Genomic DNA, 16,782 nt, shown 5'->3' with positions numbered 1-16,782 from the left:
ACCCCAGAAGACAGAATTGCTAGAGTTAGAAAGAGATCAATTTCCTAGTACCAGGAGAATAGTTGGCAAGGCACAATGATACAAGGAAAAACTCTCAGATTGTCCTTTTGTCCAGCTATAGGGGTCTGGGGTAAATCACATTTGTTGAATAAGTCCGATTCTCTCAGAGTCATCTGAACATGGAGACAAGAACCATCTAGCAAAACTCACTTGTTTCAAGATTACATCTTATTTTTTGAAAGAGACATTAGTTATGTAGAAATTGAGAGACATAACAGAGATGGAAATAGTGATGCTGTGGTCTAAGGAAGGACCACTGGGGTCCAACATGCCCTCACCTTACAGGCCCTCAATTAGGTAGCTTCATGTGAGCATCCACCCCTCCCTCAAAAGCTCAGAATCTCGTTATTGGCAGTGCCTGGTGATCACATGATAAGAATTATCCATATCAATAGAAACAAACCTTAGTTTGCATGAGGATGTTTACATCAAGGATGTAAACAAAATTAATTAAATAAAATATACAACCATCCACTGGCAGAAAAGCTTTCTTTGGCCTGTTTCAGGGAATTTTCTCTATGTGTTAATCTTCATGGTAACCCAAGTCATAATCAGAAGTCATCTTACTGTTTTATCAGGAGATATCCATAAATCTGGGGCCAGACTTCTTGAAAGTTCCTAAAATCAGTTCATTTTTTAAATGACAGACTTAACTGGGAGGCAAAATCAAAATGAGAAGAATGCTTTGTGTGCATGGACTCGTCAGGGAATAAAAAGAAAGGCATATTCCCTCCCCTCACAAAGTACAACCCACATGTTAGGTTTGCTGGTGGGCTGTAACCAGTTGTGAAGTAGTCACCAGCAATTTATAAGTTAAAGTTCTGAAGTCTGTGCGCAATATGATGCTTTGGAAAGCCTCATGACTACCCTCAGGCTCAATGATTTGTTAGCATTCACAAGACTCAGAAACTGTGATGCTGACAGTTGTGGTTTACTAAAGTGAAAGGATCCAGATTAAAATCCATAGAGAAAAGTGCATGGAAAGAAATCCAGGAAAAACCAGGTACCAGCTGCCAGATCTCCCCTCCAAGTGGAGTTGCAGGGGGATACACTTTACTTGCTAGCAATTATGTGTGACAACACCTGTGAAGGGTTGCCAAACAGGGAAGCTCCCCTGAGTCTTGGTGTCAAGGGTATTTTAACTTAACAGCATTTGAAGGAGGATTATCAGTCATGGGCTATTGTGAGGCAAAAATAATGAGAGGCTGAGCTATAGTTGTGGATATGGAAAGAAGAGTCTTACTAGAGACAATTCAGATACAGAATCTATGGGATTAAAGTTTAAGAATTAGGTAAATAGTGACATGTCAGAGAAAGGAATGGAAAAGAAGTCGAGAGTCACACATGTTTCAGAGTTGAGAGTACAAGGTGACTGGGATGACTGTGTGCTACTATAAGAAACAGGGAAAATGGAAGATGGGCACTGGAGACAATAGGAAGAGGCATGGGTGGGTGGGGTGGGTCAGAGATAATCCATTAGATTTGGAAACGCTGACTGTGAAATAGAATGTCTAAATGATGTCCATCACGGCATTTAAAAAATGATCCTGTAGTCATGAGAGGGTTGAGGTTTGAGAAACTTCAGCATTAAGGTCATGTGGAAATAAATAACATTATCTTGAATAGGTATTTTATCTAAAGACTTACAAATAGCTAATAAGCACATGAAAAGGTGCTCAACATCGCTAATTATTAGAGAAATGCAAATCAAACCACAACAAGATATCACTTTACACCTGTTAGAATGGCCATTATCAAAAAGTTTACAGATAAATGTTGGAGAAAGTGTTAGTCCCTCAGTCATGTCTGACTCTTAAGTGACCCTGTGGACTGTAGTTCACCAGACTCCCCTGTCCATGGAATTCTCCAGGCAAGAATACTAGAGTGGATAGCCATTTCCTTTTTCAGGGGATCTTCCCAACCCAGGGATCGAACCTGGGTTTCCTGCATTGTAGGCAGATTTTTTATTGTCTGAGCTACCAGGGAAGAAATGATGGAGAAGATGTGGAAAAAATGGAATCCTCCTACACTGCTGGTGGGAATGCAAATTGGTGCAGCCACCATGGAAAACAGTAAGCAGACTCCTTAAAAAGTGAAAAATAAAACTACCATATGACCCAGCAATTCCTCTTCTGAGTAGATATTTAGAAAAAATGAAAACACTAATTCGAAAAGACACATGCACCCAAATTTTCATAGCAGCACTGTTTACAATAGCAAGACATAGAAGCAACCTAAACGTCCACTGACAGAGGAATGGATAAAGAAGATATGCTACATATATACAATAGAATATTACTTAGCTATTAAAAATAATGAAAAATGTCATTTGCAGCAACATGGATGGACCTAGAGAGTGTCATACTGAGTGAAGTAAGTCAGAGAAGGAGAAATATTGTACAACATCCCTTATATGTGGAATCTAAAAAGAAATGATACAAATGAACTTACTTATAAAACAGAAAGAGATTTGCAGACTTAGAAAACGAACTTATAGTTGCTGGGGGAAGGGATAGTTAGGGAGTTTGGAAAGGTCATGTACACACTGCTATATTCAAAATGGATAACCAACAAGGACCTATGGTGTAGCATATGGAACTCTGCTCAACGTCGTGTGCCAGGCTGGATTGGGAGTGGGTGGGCGAGGTTGGGGGAGAAAGGATATCTGTATATGTATCTGGCTGTGTTCCTTTGCTGTTCACCTGGAACTATCACAACATTGTTAATCGCATATACCCCAATACAAAATAAAAAGTTTAGGGAGAGCAAGATGGTGGAGGAGTAGGTGGATGTGGAGTACATCTCTCTCCACAGATACATCAGGAATACACCTTCAGACACAGAAGTGCATGCAGAACACCAGCTGAGAGAGGAGCAACTGACCAGCAGAATAGAATATATAGAACCACGCAAAACTTGGTAGGATGAAGGAACTAGGGGGAAAAACAGGAGTGTTAGCAGGACTAGACCGGCCCTCTGCGGGTGGGGGAACTGAAGCAGGGGTCGATCCCCACATCGGGGCAACTGTCTTAGTCAGAGGAGGAACATTTAAGGTGAGAGTGAAACAGCTGATCTGTGGCAGCCTAAATGGAAAGAGAATCAGATAGTCCTTGCCACGGTCGTACATACCCCAGACAGGGATGCAGGTCCCCTGGAAGGCACTGGCAGCTGGAGTTTAGGGGTTGTGGAGCAATCCCAGGGTGAGGGCTACTGTTGACTGTGGAGAGACTGATCATGGGGATGTGAGAGAGGAGATTGTGGTGGGAAATGCCTGTGGAGGAAAGTTGGGCAGCCATGGAAGCAAGGAGATACTGCTGAGTTATGCGAAGGGGCTGGCGCCATCACTATAGCCTCTCTCACCCCACACACCAGCATTGGCTGCTGAACAATAGAGAGGCTGGCCCATCAATGGCCAATGTCTGGAACTACAGAGTAGGACCCCACCCAGGGTGCCCCTTTAAGTGCCTGACACGCCGATCTACAGAGTAGGATCCCAGCCAGAAGGACCCTTCTGTGTGCCTGACGCACGGAACAACAGAGAAGGACCCCAGGCAGGGGAGCCCTCTAAGTGCCTGAATGGGCAGAGCTACAAAGAAAGACTGGCCAAAGAGGCCTTCTGATCGATAGCTACAAGAGGCCAGAAAAAAGACTCTGATAGGGCCATAACTCCTGTGGGGGAGGCAGTCCCTGTCCCTGCACACTTGGCACCACCAGGGTTCCCGCAAGCCAAGCAGCTGCGCCACCTTCATGCTCAACTCTCACTGGGGCAGAGCTGCCACAGGCAAAAAAAAGTCTTGCATCTATGCACACAGGGCCACTTCGGTCATGTCCAACTCTTTGCAACCCGGTAGACTGTGGTCTGCCAGGCTTCTCTGTCAGGGGGGTTCTCCAAGCAAGAACACTGGAGCGTATTGGCCAATACTGGTTGCCATACCCTTCCAGAGCACTATATTTCCTGCTGCCCTAGCTGCCAACTCCCCTGAGTACCTGGTGCTGCCAGAACCCCTGCAACCCAAGCAGCTGCATAACCTCCACATCTGGCCCTCACAGGGGCAAACCCAAGTCCTCCAGGGCAGCCTCAGGAGCAAACCCCAGTGGATGACCCATATGCAAAGGTGAAAATAAAAGCATAATGAAACCCCGGGGCAGTGTGGCTAAGGAAGAAGACCGAAACCTTCCCACCAGCTGTACAAGCTGCAGATCAATCAATCCACACGATCAACTGGGCAGACTCTATGTCTATGGAAGACATAAAACGACACTGAGAGCTCCCACAAAAGAAAATGCACTAGTTCTGATAGCTGTGGGCATTGGAGGCAAGAACACACAGGAGTAGGACCAGATTAGAATCTGAGCTGGCCCCACAGCAGGTCCAGAGATCAGCACAGTGTTGGAGGGCATCCTAGGGAGAGATCAAGCCCTGAGCCTTTGAAGTGGGAGCACTGACTCCAAGGCCCTAGACTACCAGAGAACTAACCCTAGGGAGTATCAAATAGTGAGAATTCACACAAAGAAAACCACTTGAATACAAGACCCAGCATCACCCAACCACCAGTAGCACCCTGTGCAGGAAGCCTCATCTAAACAACAAACAAAACGAAAATACAAACCCAATCATCAGCAGACAGGATTACTCAGCCTTGCCCATCAGAGGAAAACAAACAAAAAAACAAACAAAAAACTCAGCACAAATCTCACCCTATACAAAGCTTACAAAAACCACTGCACCAACCTTAGGAGAACAGAAATCAAATGGAAGAAAGAATTCAACACTGAAAGGGAACGGGAGACCTCAAACAAAATAAGTTAAAAGAAATAATGAAAAGGCAGAGAAATACTACACAAATGAAGGAACAAATTAGAAACACAGAAGTCCAAATAAATGAAGAAGAAACAGGCAAACTACCTGAAAAAGAATTCAGAATAATGGTAGTAAAGATGATAAAAAACCTTGAAAACAAAATGGAGAAAATGCAAGAATCTAGAAGAATTAAAGAATAAACATACAGAAACAAACAACACAATTACTGAAATTAAAAATACTCTGGAAGGAATCAATAGCAAAATATCTGAAGCAGAAGAATGGATCAGTGAGCTGGAAGATAAAATGGTGGAAATGACTTCTGAAGAGCAGAATGAAGTAAAAAGAATGAAAAGAACTGAGGACAGTTTCAGATACCTCTGGGACAATATCAAATGCACCAACATTTGAACAATAGGGGTCCCAGAAAAAGAAGAGAAAAAGAAAGGGTACGAGAAAATTTTTGAAGAGATTATAGTTGAAAATTTCCCCAACATGGAAAAGGAAATAGTCAATCAAGTCCAAGAGACACAGAGTCCCATACACGATAAACCCAAGGAGAAACACATCAAGACACATACTAATCAAACTAACAAAGATTTAACACAAAGAAAGAATATTAAAAGCAGCAAGGGAGAAGCAACAAGTAATATAGAAGGGAAACCCCATATGTTTAACAGCTGATCTTTCAGCAGAAACTCTGCAGACCAGAAGGGAATGGCAAGATATATTTAAAGTACTGAAATGGAAAAATCTATGACCAAGATTACTGTAGCTGGCAAGGATCTCATTCAAAATTGATGGACAAATAAAAAGCTTTTCATAGAAGCAAAAGTTAAGAGAATGCAGTACCAGCAAACCAGCTTTACAACAAATGTTAAAGGGACTTATGCAGTCAAGAAATACAAGACAAGAAAAAAGATCTACAAAATCAACCCAAAACAATAAAAAAAAAAAAAAATGGCACTAGGAACATATATATCATTAATTACTTTAAATGTAAATGGATTAAATGCTCCAACCAAAAGACACAGCCTGGATGAATGGATACAAAAACAAGACCCATATATATGCTGTCTATAAGAAACACACTTCAGACCTAAAGACACATATAGACTGAAAGTAAGAGGATGGAAAAATATATTCCATGCAAATGGTAAGCAAACGAAAGCTGGAGTAGCAATCCCAATATCAGACAAAATAGACCTTAAAATAAGGAATATTACAAGAGATAGGGAAGGACACTACACAATGATCAAGGGATCAATACAAGAGGAAGACATAACAATTGTAAATATCTATTCATCCAACCTGGAGCACCTCAGTACATAAGACAAACAGTAACAGACAAAAAAGGAGAAATTTTTATGACAGTGAAATTGTCTTTACTTTAAAGATATTTTAAAAAGTCTTTAATTTAAAGACAGTAACACAATAATAGTAGGAGACTTTAACACCTCACTCACACCATTGGACAGATCATCAAAACAGAAAATTAAGGAAACACAAGTCTTAAATGATATATTAGATGAGATGGATCTCATTTATATCCTCAGAACATTCTATCCAAATGCAGAATACACCTTGTCAAGTGCACATGAAACATTCTCCAGGATAGACCACATCTTGGGTCACAAATCAAACCTCAGTATATTTAAGAAAATTGAAATCATATCAAGCATCTTCTCTGACCACAATACTTTAAGACTAGATATCAATTACAAGAAAAAAAACTGTAAGAAAAACAAACACACAGAGATTAAACAATACATTTCTAAATAACCAATAGGTTACTGAAGAAATCAAAAGGAAATAAAAAAACTTCTAGAAACAAATGACAATGAAAACACAACAACTCAAAACCTATGGGATGCAGCAAAAGCAGTTCTAAGAGGGACGTTTATAGCAATACAATCTTACCTCAAGAAACAAGAAAAACATTGAATAGACAACCTAACTTTACACCTAAAACAACTGGAAAAAGAAGAACAAAAAGCCCCAAAATTAGTAGAAGGAAAGAAATCATAAAGATCCAAGCAGAAATAAATGAAAAATAAATGAAAGAAACAATAGTAAAGATTAATAAAATTAAAAGCTGGTTCTTTGAAAAGATAAACAAAATTGACAAACCTTTAGCCAAACTCATCAAGAAAAAAAGAGAGAAGAATCATATCAACAGAATTAGAAATGAAAAAGGAGAGGTTACAACAGATAATGCAGAAATACAAAGGATTATAACAGAGTATTATGAACAACTATATAGCAATGAAATGGATAACCTTGAAGAAATGGACAGATCCTTAGAAAAGTTCAATCTTCCAAGACTGAACCAGGAAGAAATAGAAATTACGAACAACCCAATTACAAGCACTGAAATTGAAGCTATGATTAAAAATCTCCCATAAAACGAAAGCCCAGGACCAGATGGCTTCACAGGAGAATTCTATCAAACATTTAGAGAAGAGCTAATGCCTATCTTTCTAAAACTCTTTAAAAAAACTGAAGAGGAAGGAACACTTCCAAACTCATTCTATGAGGCCACCATCACCCTGATACCAAAACCAGACAAAGGCAACACATAAAAAAAGAAAACTACAGGCCAATATCACTGATGAACATAGATGCAAAAATCCTCAACAAAATTTTAGCAAACAGAATTCAGCAACACATCAAAAAGATCATGCACCATAATCAAGTTGGGCTTATTCCAGGGATGTAAGAATTCTTCAGTATACACAAATCAATCAATGTGATAACACCATATTAACAAATTAAAAGATAAAAATCATATGATAATCTCAATAGATGCAGAAAAAACCTTTGACAAAATTCAGCACCCATTTATGATGAAAACTCTTCAAAAAATGGGCATAGAAGGAACCTACCTCAACATAGTAAAGGCCATATATGATAAGTCTACAGCAAACATTATTCTCAGTGGTAAAAACCTGAAAGCATTCCCCCTAAGATCAGGAAAAAGACAAGGGTGTCCACTTTCACCACTATTATTCAAAATAGTTCTGAAGTCCTAGCTAAAGCAGAGAAGAAAAAGAAATAAAAGGAGTCCAGATTGGAAAAGAAGTAAAGCTCTCACTGTTTGCAGATGACATGATACTGTTTATAGAAAACCCTACAGTTGGTATCAAAAAATTACTAGAGCTAATCAGTGAATTTAGCAAAGTTGCAGGATACAAAATCAATGGACAGAAATCACTTGCATTTCTATATACTAGCAATGAAAAATCAGAAAGAGAAATTAAGGAAGCAATCCCATTCACCATTGCAACAAAAAGAATTAAATATCTAGGAATAAACTTACCTAAGGAGTCAAAAGAACTGTACACAGAAAATTATAAGATGTTAATGAAAGAAATCAAAGATGACATAAACAGATGGAGAGATATTACATGTTCCTGGGCGGGAAGAATCAATATTGTGAAAATGATTATATTACCAAATGCAATCTACAGATTCAATGTGATCCCTATCAAATTACCAATGGCATTTTTCACAGAACTAGAACAAAAAATTTCACAATTTGTATGGAAACACAAAAGACCCTGAATAACCAAAGGAGTCTTGAGAAAGAAGAATGGAGCTGGAGGAATTAACCTTCCTGACTTCAGATTACACTACAAAGCTACAGTCATCAAGACAGTATGATACTGGCACAAAAACAGAAATGTAGGCCAATGGAACAAGATAGAAAGCCCAGAAATAAACCCATGCACTTATGGGTACTTTATTTATTTATTTAATTTTCCCATTTATTTTTATTAGTTGGAGGCTAATTACTTTACAATATTGTAGTGGTTTTTGCCATACAGTGACATGAATCAGCCATGGATTTACATGTGTTCCCCATCCTGATGGGTACTTTATTTTTGACAAAGGAGGCAAGAATATACAATGGGGGCAAAGACAGCATCTTCAATAAATGGTGCTGGTAAAACTGGACAGCTACATGTAAAAGAATGAAATTGACCACTTCCTAACACCATAAACAAAGATAAACTCAAAATGGATTAAAGACCTAAATATAAGACCAGAAACTATCAAAATCTTAGAGGAAAACATAGGCAGAACACTCATGACATAAATCAAAGCAAGATCCTCTATGACCCACCTCCTAGAGTAATGGAAATAAAAACAAAAGTAAACAAGCGGGACCTGATTAAACTTAAAAGCTTTTGCACAGCAAAGGAAACTATAATCAAGGTGAAAAGAAAACCTTTAGAATGGGAGCAAATAATACCAAATGAAACAACTGACAAAGGATTAATTTCCAAAATATACAAGCAGCTCATATAACTTAATACCAGAAAAACAAACAACCCAATCAAAAAGTGGGGAAAAGACCTAAACAGACATTTCTCCAAAGAAGACATACAGATGGCTAACAAACACATGAAAAGATGCTCAATATTGCTCATTATTAGAGAAATGCAAATTAAAACCACAATGAGATACCACCTCACACCAGTCAGAATGGCTATCATCAAAAAGTCTACAAACAATAAATGCTGGAGAGGGTATGGAGAAAAGGGAATGCTCTCGCACTGTTGTTGGGAATGTAAACTGATACAGCCACTATGGAGATTCCTTTAAAAACTAGGAATAAAACCACCATATGACCCAGCAATCCCACTCCTAGGCATATACCCTGAGGAAACCAAAATTGAAAAAGACACATATATCTCATTGTTCATTGCAGCACTATTTACAGTAGCTAGAATGTGTAAGCAACCTAGAAGTCCATCGACAGATGAATGAATGGGTAAAGAAGTTGTGGTACAAATACACAATTGAATATTACTCAGCCATAAAAAGGAACACCTTTGAGTCAGTTCTAATGAGTTAGATGAACCTAGAAATTATTACACAAAGTAAAGTCAGAAAGAGAAAGATAAATACCATATTCTAACGCAAATATATGGAATCTGAAAAAATGATGCTGAACCATTTACTTATAGGGCAGCAATGGAGAAACAGACATAAAGAATAGACTTATGGACATGGGGAGAGGGGAGGAGAGGGTGAGATGTATGGAAAGAGTAACACGGAAACTTACATTACCATATGTAAAATAGATAGCCAATGGGAATTTGCTGTATGTCTCAGGAAACTCAAACAGGGGCTCTGTATCAACCTAGAGGGGTGGGATGGGGAGGAATATGGGAGGGAGGTTCAAAAGGGGGGGATATATGTATACCTATGTTGAGGTTTGACAGAAAACAACAAAATTCTGTAAAGCAATTATTTTTCAATTAAAAAAATTATAAAGTTTGAAAAAAAAGAATATGTGATCCACACGCATGCATGCACACACACACACACACACACACACACACACAATGGACTATTAGTTAGCCATAAAAGAGAATGAAATACTGTCATTTGCAGCAATGTGAATAGAAATACTGTATATATTACTTATATGTGGAACCTAAAAAATAATACAAATCAATGTATATATAAAATAGAAACAGACTCACAGATAAAACAAACTTGTGGTTACCACAGGGAAGATAGAAGTGTGGAGGGACAAATCAGGGGTGTGGGATTAAAAGAAACAAACTACTATATATCAAATAGATAAGCAACAAGGAGTAGATAAGCACAGGGAATTATACTCATTATCTTCTATTAGCCCTGTGTTAAAGAATCTGCCTGCCAATGCAGGAGACACAGGAGACTTGGGTTCAATCCCTGGGTCGGGAAGATCCCCTGGAGGAGGAAATGGCAATCCACTCCAGTATTCTTGCCTGGAAAATTCCATGGACAGGGGAGCCTGGTGGGCTACAGTTCAAGGGGTCGCAAAGAGTTGGACGTGATTGAGCATGCATGCACTGTCTTGTAATAATCGTAATGGAATACAATCTGCAAAAATAATGACTAACTATGCTATAGATGTGAAACTAACACAATATTGTAAATCAATTATACTTCAATTTTTAAAAAAGAGAACGTGGTGGGAGAAAGGAGGCTGACCTAAGAAAGAAGTGTGGAGATGCTAGTATTTAAGTGACCGGCAAGGAAGAGGCATCAGAGGAATTTAGAGGAGAGAAGCAGAAGTGAATTGGGTTGGAAGCCAAGGCAACAAAGGGAGTCCAACTCCCTTGAGAAGTCAAGCAGGATGTCGGAGAGACTGCTGAGCCTGGTCGGCAGCAAAGAAAGCCGATGTTTCATGACCTTGAGGGGTATGTTGGCCAATCTTCAGGGATTAGGGAATAAGTGAGTACTGGAAAAGCCAAGGACAGAGCCTCTCTCCCTCACGCCTCGGGGAGAAGCAGGAACTTGTGGATGGGGGTGGGCGGGTGGGAAAGGCATGGATGTGACACAGGGGTAGGCAACCCAAAGCAAAATGCTGACCCAGTGGGCACCCCACAGCTTCAAAGCAAGCTTAGAAAAGCAAGTTCCCCAAAGGCCTTAGATGATGACAAGCTTTTCTTTCTCACGAAGCTGAAGCAGCTCCTTTGATAAGGCCCCTCTCAAAACTGGTGATACTCTGACAGTCCCTCAGAGACCACAGGGAAAAGGATCCCACAATCAATTATCATCCGGGTGCTCCTCACTGGTCATGGAATTTGGCGGGTCCCTATATGCCGCGTTCCAGCTCAGGATCTCTACTCTTCAGATTCAAGGGTAATTACCACTCTGTTTATTTTATAAAAGATTAATGGTCCCCCCTCTTCATTTCTCAAGGACAAACTTTCGTCTGTATAGAGTGAGTCATTAAGTATATCAGCTCAACTGCTCTGGTTGCAAGATTACAGATATAAAAATCATCTGATTTTGACAAAAACCAGCTGCAGCTTTTCGTATTCTCTTGAGCCCACCATCACATGCAAGGAGAGGCAGAGAATGTGACTGGTCAGGTCATGTGATAGAGAGACACATGACCTTCACCTTCATCAGCAATCTTCCCAAGGCCCTCCAACAAGTCACCTTCGCTAAGAAGTCCCTCTAGGACACTTTAACTCTATTCAACCTACTCTCAAGAGCTACTCCCATGAATAAGGTGGAAAATGAAGGATGAACAGGAAGGGACATTTATGCTCAGAAAGTTTACAATCTACCAATAATACCATAAACAAAACTCACTTAAGAACTAGGACTGATGGTGGTCGAGGTGTTGAGCAAAGAGCTGAAGAAGGCAAGCTCAGCCCTCAGGCAAGACTTTCCAGAGGAGGTGGCATTGAAGTTCATCTTAAGGGACACTGATTGTGTGTGTGTGTGTGTGTGTGTGTGTGTGTGCATGCATGCACATGTACACACAGATGCACTGGGGTTAATCAGAGGGAAAGCAAAACATTCCAGGAGAAGGTACTTTATTAAACAAACACATGTAGGCAGAGAATTGCAGTGCATGGGTAAGGTGTGGGAAAATCAGAGTTGGAGGAGGCTTTTGGTCCAGAGATTCACAAACTTTGATGTGTGTTAGATCCACCCAGGCAACATGTGACACATTCACTAGCCCAAGCCTTGCCCTTGGGTCTTACAAGCTATGCTGCTGGGACTTGAGGATGTTAATGATTAACCAGGGTCCCATTGCTCATTAATTAGCAGCTGAACTAGCTGGAGAACCTGTTTTCAGGGAAGGACAAGTTCTTTCGTTTGCTTATTTTTTGTTTTTGAAAGGACCTGAGGTGTAAGATTTATGAAGTGAGTTATAAGAGAGAAGACCAAAGAAGCAGGTTGGACTCAAATTATGGAAAAATTGGACTAAAGGGAAAGGAAATCGGAATATTTCTATCAGCACACAGGGTTACTGAAGATTTCAGAGGGAGAAGTGATATTGTCAAAGTCATCAGAAAAGTGATCTAAGAACAAAACTTAGGGTTTGCCCTGTTGACTGGAGACAGAATCACACTGGCTTACAAATCTCGTATCTTTCTGTCAGCACAGTGCCCCCACCCTCATCTGAAGTAGGTTCCTCTGGAAGTCCACAGAGGCCAGCTTTTTTCCTCCTTATATAAATCATGAAATATCTGTGAGAAAATATCACTTCATCAAGCATCTTTCAAAACAGCTCATTAAGTCCCCGGAATGCAGTCAGTGGGAGGAATGCACATTTTCATCTAGTTTCTGGCCCAAGGGCAATATGTACCCAGTCTCCGGCCCTAACTCACCTGGACTGCCTCCATGGTAGGAAGAGTAGCCACGAGTCTATGCCTGAGAATAAAGGCAGAGTGGAGGTGGGCGACCAACAGTAAACCAGTAACAGTAAACCAGGAGTTGGGTCTACAGATGGTAGGCCTCTCCACAACATGATGGGCAGATGAAGAGCTAGAGGATCACAACTGTGTTGCTCCTGGAGGTCTGGGGGCTGAGGATCTGGGCCCTATTTATGTCTACCTGGCTTATCAAGAACTGAGGGAGAAGGATGGGAAAGGTAGTGAAATTTGTACTTCCTTTAGCTCAACAGTTATTTATACTGGGTAACATGTGTATGTGCATGCTAAGTCCCTTCAGCCGTGTCCGACTCTCTGCGACCCTATGGACTGTAGCCTGCCCAGGCTGCTCTCTCCAAGGGATTCTCCAGGAGAGAGTGGGTTGCCATGCCCTCCTGCAGGGGATCTTCCTGACTCAGGGATCGAACTTGCATCTTTTACACCTCCTGCATTGGCAGGCAGGCTCTTTAGCACTAGCGCCACATGGGAAGCCCAAACTGGGTATTACTGGCATTGGAAAGATAGCTACTTGGGCTGCCAAGCAGGGCTGAGATGCTGGTGATGGGGTTTGATGGTGATGGCCCTGTCTGAAGGCCTCAGGGTGTCTCCCACTTTTCCTGCTGTCGATGCCCAGGCCTCAGTCCACTCAATGTCACAAGGGGAGGCAGAAGCCAGAAATAAAGAAATCTGGATCTCAAGACTCATGCAAGCCAACTTTAGCTAATTGCTCAGCCATTCTGGAACTGCAGTCAGTGAGGCTGCCTTAGCCTCTCAATGTGTCCAAACAAGATTGACAGGAGAAGCTTCCTGTTTTTATTCTGGAGATGTTCATATCCAGATAAACTCCATACCTAAAGAGTGTGCTGAAAATCTAAGCTCCAGAGACATTACTATAAGGTCGGGAGTCCATAGCTGTTCCCACGGATGTGTACATAGCCAGTTATGGAGTCACTCCCACAATGAAGCAAGGCAGCCTGACGTAACCAACATAGAGCCTGGAGATCATCGTAGCTCCTTCTCAGAATTCAAATACCTCTTCAAGGGATTGCAAAAAAGTCTTTCATATATTTTGATTCTGGGTGTAAAACTTGTCATGAAGCATGTAACAAGAATTGCTCTTGGAATTGGACTGCTCACAACTTTAATATATGCAAATGAAAGCATTGTAAACCAGGTTTTTCTAAGAGAAGGGTGCTCAGAGATTCAGTGCGTTTGGTTACTGGTAGTCTTAGCAGGATTTTCCATTCTTTCATATTACACGTTTTACTCTCAGTCACTTCCTTACAGCTTAATTTTAAAGATTCCTACCGTAGTCCATTAGAGTTTCTGGGAAGGACTTTGGTTCGTTGGAATTACAGGCTTCATTCTGACATTCCTCTTCATGGGCTTAAAATGCCTATTTACTTAAAATGCTTTCTTTCATCATGCCTTTTAAATCCTAGAATTACTGGTATATGCTTTTAGAAGAATTTTGTCAGTATTAGCAAACTTTTGTTCCCATACTAGTTTGGTTTCATTACGTTATAAGCTATGCGGAGTTTAGTAACATAATTAGATAGATTCTTGGAATATTGCTGGTTTTATTCTACCTCATACTAAACCTTTTGGACTTTTTTTGACATTAAGAATTTTCAGACAGGTTTTGCCAATATTTTTTACATGACCAAGTTATGGAGTGGCTGCCAGCAAGAGACAGTGTTCAGATGCAGATGATATTTGTTCAATATGTCAAGATGAATTTCAAAAGCCAGTTCTTCTCATCTGTCAACATATATTTTGTGGAGAGAAAAAGCATGATCACTGTACAGAACTGTGATTTCAGACCATATAAACAAATGGAAACATGAAGTCACTTCATCACAGCTTTGAATATGTGAAGTTTTAAACTTCACATTAAGGTAAAAAAATACCAATTTCATTTGGTTACAGTGACTATTGATAAAGGCAGTAGAATGGGTTTTCAAGACTAGATGTTAAGGAAAATGTTTCCAAATGGTTTTAAAGTATTACAATAAGACTTAAGTGTGTAGTCCAAATTATCAAAAGATTAAGTGAAAGAACTCCATATTTAAAAGTATATGTAAGTTAATGTTCAACCTAATGCACATGCAACATTTATTCTTCCTAATTACTTGACAGATAGCTGCAGTGTTAAACTGTAAATGTGTTTGCTTATTAATGCTACCAAAATGATAACTGCATAACTAGAACTTGTAGTTTTATGGGAATTCAGCTACTCTTTCTGACATCATTTTCAAAATAAAAACTATTTTTCATAATGTTTTAAGACATATTACCTGAATGTAAAATTTTGTTTATCATTGACCTTTGTAATTATCATTGAAAAAATTCTAAAATTTTAAAATAAAATTTGTATTTAAAATGAAAGTTCTAAATGCTATATTTTACCTGTAATAATCAGATTTTCTAAGGAAGCTTAATTCATTGATTATGACATATTTTAATATTGTAATTTTCTCTGTAGCATAATCAGCAATCATTGAGAATAGATGACTTAAATTGCTTTTTGTTTTGTGGACATCATGCATACAATTCTGCCATCAGCTTTAATGTTCAAATCTTCCTTTTTGTGTAATATCATGGACTATCCTGAAGTAGCTATTAAAATAACATGGATTTTTAAAAAAAGGCAACTATTAATACTTGACATCAATAGCTGATCAATGCACAAATCACCTGCTTCCTTGTATCTTCACCATGTGGAAAATTCCTGTGGCCCCTATTCCATAACTTTTCTCCTTCTTTCTGTCTTCTGGAGGGTATAATATAGTTTCAACTGAAAGATTAAACAAAAACATCTTAAGTGGAAGCACTCCTTATAGAAGAAAGCTCAAGATTGTAATTAAAATTTTGATGATGGCATTGGATGCCACAGAAACTATCACCTTCGAACAAAGATTAGGCTAAAATAACCCAGAATGAGGAAACTCTTTTAGAAGAATCATCTGCACTATATATTAACCCACCTCCATTTTGTGTGAAAGGTGAAAGGTCAGAGGTCACATATTTTATCCTCACATTGTACTCAGACAGTGTTTTTCCACAGGCATGTTATTTAGAACGTAATGAAGTCATTCTGTGTTACCTAGAATCTCTGCACAATGTAGGACATGCAGTACCCAAAAATGCCAGCAGCCTCCTCAGTCTTGAAAAGCTGAATGTCATGGGCACTGCTGCTCTTGTGTTTCAGAGTACACTGCATAAACTATTTCCTCAGATCAGCATAACAATTCAAGATATTAGTAACATCTTCACTCTTTAGATGATGAACTGAGTTTTGAAATGGATTGCTGACTTTTCCACATGGCTACTGAGGGGTGCTGCTGGCTCTAACCCCAAGAAACTGACTCTAAATTCAGCTCCTTTCCTAAAATATTGTGCTGCCTTTCAGTGCAGGCAGAGACTCAGACCGGATCTCAATCCATTAGTAAATACATGCAAATGAATTGTTGCTGTTATTATATTTCTAGCTATCTTCTAAGGAGCCCGGGTCTTTTTACACAGATGACACTTTGTTCTGCGGGTCCTTGGTGGCAGGGTAGAGCTATGAACTAAGAGGACCTGGGTTAGTTTGGCTAATGGAGGGAGCAGATCATGGAGCTTCCAGGGACAATGGGGTGGGGAGGGGAATAGGAAAGAAAACACTGGGACCTAGTCACACCTTGAATAATGCAACATGACCTACCCATGCCCTCTTCACCCACGAGTCTCAAACCTTCAGTACAA

The 16,782-nt window shown here is 39.7% G+C and overlaps 1 protein-coding gene and 1 pseudogene across 4 annotated transcripts in view; one reads left to right on the top strand and one right to left on the bottom strand.

The window, feature by feature from the left end:
* Nucleotides 1–16,782, bottom strand: part of ANKRD55 (ankyrin repeat domain 55) — a 189,369-nt gene that overhangs the window by 157,302 nt on the left and 15,285 nt on the right. Inside the window, exon 1 of one of the 4 annotated variants that reach the window (XM_043489144.1) lies at nucleotides 15,733–15,834. The exons of 2 other annotated variants lie outside the window; for them this stretch is intronic. The gene's annotated coding sequence lies outside the window, so the exon portion shown is untranslated. Of the gene's footprint in view, nucleotides 1–15,732; nucleotides 15,835–16,782 lie in introns of those variants that run through there. One more of the 4 variants, XM_043489145.1, reaches the window with a different exon arrangement.
* LOC122454193 lies at nucleotides 13,647–14,851 on the top strand (annotated as a pseudogene).

This window comes from Cervus canadensis, chromosome 16 (assembly GCF_019320065.1).
Source record: "Cervus canadensis isolate Bull #8, Minnesota chromosome 16, ASM1932006v1, whole genome shotgun sequence".
Lineage (NCBI taxonomy): Eukaryota > Metazoa > Chordata > Mammalia > Artiodactyla > Cervidae > Cervus > Cervus canadensis.
This window is presented reverse-complemented; position numbering and strand designations above follow the sequence as displayed.